Below are 4,795 nucleotides of genomic sequence, written 5' to 3' on the forward strand. Positions count from 1 at the left end.
AGATCAAGAGTTCAAATCTCACCATGGCAAATTATGAAATAAAAATAAATATAGGTCCGAGTTGAGTGCAATGCCTGACTTGGCGGCTGCGACGAAGGGCGGTGCGTCCCGCAAGGCGTCAAAACAGTCGCTGATTAAAGTCACCAAGAAGCCGCCTAAGAAGCGAAGAAAATCTCGCAAGCAGAGCTATTCCATTTACGTGTACAGGGTGCTGACCCAGGTCCACCCTTCCACCAGGATCTCGTCCAAGGCCATGAGCGTTATGAATTCCTTCGTTGTCGACATTTTCGAGCGCATCGCCTCCGAGGCGTCGCACCTCATTCACTACAACAAACGCCGCACCATCTCGGCCCGGGAGATCCAGAGCGCCGTCCGCCTCATGCTGCCGGGGGTATTGGCCAAACACGCCGTCTTCGAAGGCACCAAAGCGGTCACCAAGTACACCAACTCCGTTTAGGAAGACAATTCTAAAGATTATAGGTCCGAGTTGAGTGCAATGCCTGACTTGGCGGCTGCGACAAAGGGTGGTGCAAGGCGTCGAAACAGTTGCTGATTAAAGTCACCAAGAAGCCGCCTAAGAAGCAAAGAAAATCTCGCAAGCAGAGCTATTCCATTTACGTGTACAGGGTGCTGACCCAGGTCCACCCTTCCACCAGGATTATTGGCCAAACACGCCGTCTCCGAAGGCACCAAAGCGGTCACCAAATACACCAACTCCGTTTAGGAAGACAATTCTAAAGATTATAAATGGACACAGCTCTTTCTGAACTCGGCGGCGGCAACCGGCAGGACTAGGCCTCAGGCCCCGACCGACTCTCAATGAAACCCCACCCCCACATAAGGCAGCAGGATGGGCTGCCGACCAGCCCGCTGTTACAGATACCGTAAGAACAAACCCTACCCCAAGTCTCGTTTCTGTTGGGATGTACCTGATCCCAAGATCAGGATTTTCGATCTGGGCCACAAGAAAGCCAAGGTGGACGAGTTCCCGCTATGTGGCCGCATGGTGTCCGATGAATACGAACAGCTATCCTCCGAAGCTCTGGAGGCGGCTCATATCTGCGCCAACAAGTTCATGGTCAAGACTTGCGGCAAGGATGGGTTCCACATCCGATGCGCCTGCACCCTTTCCATGTCATCCGAATCAACAAGATGTTCTCATGTGCTGGTGCTGATCGGTTGCAGACTGGTATGCGCGGCGCCTTTGGCAAACCTCAGGGCACAATCGCCCGTGTGAACATTGGCCAAGTCATCATGTCTGTGCGCACGAAGACGCAGAACAAGGAGCACATGGTCGAGGCCCTCCGCAGGGCAAAGTTCAAGTTCCCGGGACGCCAGAAGATCCACATCTCCAAGAAGTGGGGCTTCACCAAGTTCAATGCCGAGGATTTCGATGACATGGTGGCTGAGAAGCGCCTGGTTCCTGACGACTGCGGGGTGAAGTACATCCCCGAAAGGGGCCCCCTCAACGTCTGGCGTGACGTGAATGTGACTCGCTCGCTGAACCATTTAAAATTAAAAGGAAAGTCTTACTCAAAAAAAAAATAAATGGACACAGACTGAAATTGTGGTTGTGGGGTTAATAGATGCAAGCTTGCAATGTGTACCTTTGTAAATAAATGCTAATAAAAATGTGTAAAGATTGGTGTCAGTTCTACCTTTACCAGCTGGCTTTATGCAATTGTCATGAAACTAATGTATTTTTTTGTTACATTATTGTGGTTTATTATAAAGTAGGTTTATGGGTGTGAGTGTAAATGGTTGTCTGTGTAGCTGATTTAATTGAATTAGAGTCAAATAGACTGCAAGCTTGCAATTATCAAAAGAAGTTAGGGGTAAAAGGCATTTGAAATACTAGCGAGTAAACATGGACGAGGGTTTAGTATGTAGGGCGTGAAGGAAACTTGCATTTTTAGATAAATGAAGAGGTTGTTTAGGTTTCAAAGGGATGATAGGATGTTTACAACTAACAAGATAAGCAAGGCCAAACAATATGTTTATTTTTCCCAAAGTTACTGACCATATTGGCAACATCAAAGATTTTTATATTATGGGAAAGTAAATTTCCAAAGACATTTAGAACAATGGAATTTACAGATTAAAGAGAGAGAAACATATATAAAGATAATGGAAGGCTATGTTGGGGGTCCATGTAAGATCTAAGAGGACCTTGTAAAACAGCCCCGGGGAAGTCCCCAGCCACTTTTGCAGAGGTCTGCTGTGTCCAGTAACCAAAGATGGAGGGAAGCCTTTGGAATTCCACTGTCGAGGGGGTGCTGTGGTAAACTTGCTAGTTTGTTTTTTTCTCAATTTAAAATCTATGTTGAACAGTTGCCTTAAAGAGGTGTGGATTTGGGAGTCAGGTTAATTAGGAATTTTAGGGTTTGTTATAGTATTAAGTAACTGTAATCTTATGCATGTGCTTGAAATCTTTTATTTTGTTAATAAATGTTTTAATTTAGTTTTTAAAACTTCTAAAGGTGTTAGTGGACTCATTACTTCTGAATTCAGTGCACAAATCTTCTCTAAATAAATACAAATCTTAAAATTGTGATAGCGTGTCCAAGTTTCCCTTGTGGATTTGGTCAGCCTGGCACACATCATCTGCCACATCATAACAAAATATAATGCAACCCACTGAGGTATCTACACTTTTTCAATTCTGTTCTATTCTGCATTCCTGATTTTAATCACTTTATCACTGGTGGTCGTACCTTTAGATGCCAAGGCCCTAAGCTCTGGAATTCCCTCTCTAAATCTCACTTCTTCTCTAACTCTCTTTCCTCCTTTAATAGGCTCCTTAAAACGTATCCCTTTGAAGTTTTGGTCATCTGCCCTAATATCTATGGACTCGGTATCAATTTTATTTTGATAATGCTCCTGGGCCATTTTACTACATTAAAGGTGCTATATAAATATGTTGCTGTTTCTGCGTAGTACTTTCTACATAAAAGTAGGACTCCGAATAATGCCTCAGCTGAGAGCGGCTCACTCAACAGAATATTTTTGGGAACTACCTGGTCTGTATGGATCAGGTCTTCTTCTCAAGCACTTGAATGCCAAGAATCAGCAAGGCACAATGCACAGAAGAAAATCAGATGGGCACCATTACCAGTGTGTAATCATCTCCACCTGACGCTCTATTCTGCATAGCACTCGTGTGCTCCTCAACAATCAAGCCCATCAAGAGAATAGCCCGCCTCATGTGGCACATTATTATCCTCATCATCTGGATGATAATCTAGTGGACTGGATCGGCAATCTGTTGCAGAAACCACACAATTTTCATTCAATTAAATGGGGTGAAAATTGGTCAAGATCTATAACGAGTGGTGATCCAATTATCCATGCAATGAAGAGCACCCTACATCTCAGTATTCAGACTGTGCACTCACCAAATGCCAACTCGCCAACAAATAGCTCTGATTTGTAAGTCGGTTGATACTTTAATAGTAGCATCCTCCAGATTGAAAATATTTCTCTTAGAGTGGCCGGTCCATTTTATTCTAAAACTCTTGAGAGTTCAACATTCCTTCTCTTCCCTGTCTGCTATACCTTCAATCTTACCAGTCCACAACATGGTGTTCTAGCCAGTATACATTCCTATGTATAGCACGTAGCATATGGTACACAGATAACAGAATACAGCTTGCTTTATTTTCATGTGGGATAAGTTTTCTTTACTTTAGTGCCAGTTTGGAATGTAAGAGGTAATTAATATAAATACTGGGGAAGAAAAGAGAAAACAAAATGTATTTGGCAAATTCATGCAGAACATTTGAAGGGAAGATAGATTGGGCACTTGAGAGAATGGCTAAATGACATATGTAGGGACAATGTGACAGACAGCAGGTTGCAGAAATGCATCATTCACAGTCGAATGAAAGGTCACTATCCCAGGGGCACTGCTGAGAGAGAGGCTGTCTCTACTGAGGTGTGCTGATACCTAATTAAAAGCTTACACAACTGGGACACCTATTCCACCTCTTAATGTGCTGATGAGCCCATATCTGGTGTTGCAGTGATGTGTCTCGACATTCATTTCTACAGAAGAGTTACATCTGTGCAGAATCTCTCAGCTTGTTACGCACTTTATCACTTCAAATTGGCTAGGTGGAATTTTAAAACCAAGCTCAGTTAAAATAATCTTATTTGCTTAGTTAGACAAATCTCATCCCTGAGATTTTTAGGAAAATTTACAGCAAAGAGGAAGGCCATTCAGCCCACCGCATCTGTGACAGCCAAAAAAAAGAGTTATCCAGCCTAATCCCATTTCCCAACTTTTTGTCCATAGATCTGTATGCACTTCAAGTGCATAGTTATATTTTAATGCAGTGAAGGGTTCTGCCTCTACCAGCCTTTCAGGTAGTGAGTTCCAGATCCTCAAGACCCTCAATGTGAAAAAATTCTCTACTCCCTCCAATCCTTCTGTCTGTTACTTTGAATTCATGTCCGCTAGTTATTGACCTCTCTTCTCAGGAAAATGGATCCTTCCTATCCACTTTATTTAGGCCGCTCATAATTTTGTATACCTCAATTAAATCTCCCCTCAGCTTCCTCTGTTCCAAAGAAAATAATCCCAGCCTATACAATCTATCCTCATAAGCAAAGAACTCCATCACTGGCAGATCTTCATAAATCTCTTCTGTACCCCCTCTAATGCAAGCACATCCTTTCTGTAATGCAGTAAACTGTCCACATTATTCTCGGTTTGGGTTCAAGTTCCTCTCCAGAGACCTGAATATATAACCTGGACTGACACTCTCAGTGTAGGGCAGGAGTGCTGCACCTTTAG

At 43.4% G+C, this 4,795-nt stretch overlaps 1 pseudogene; it reads left to right on the forward strand.

Moving 5' to 3' along the window:
• The first annotated feature begins 819 nt into the window (after positions 1-819).
• On the forward strand, positions 820-1,485 carry LOC144690694 (large ribosomal subunit protein uL16-like; annotated as a pseudogene).
• Positions 1,486-4,795: the final 3,310 nt, after the last annotated feature.

The sequence above is a fragment of the Cetorhinus maximus genome, chromosome 15, assembly GCF_964194155.1.
Source record: "Cetorhinus maximus chromosome 15, sCetMax3.hap1.1, whole genome shotgun sequence".
NCBI lineage: Eukaryota > Metazoa > Chordata > Chondrichthyes > Lamniformes > Cetorhinidae > Cetorhinus > Cetorhinus maximus.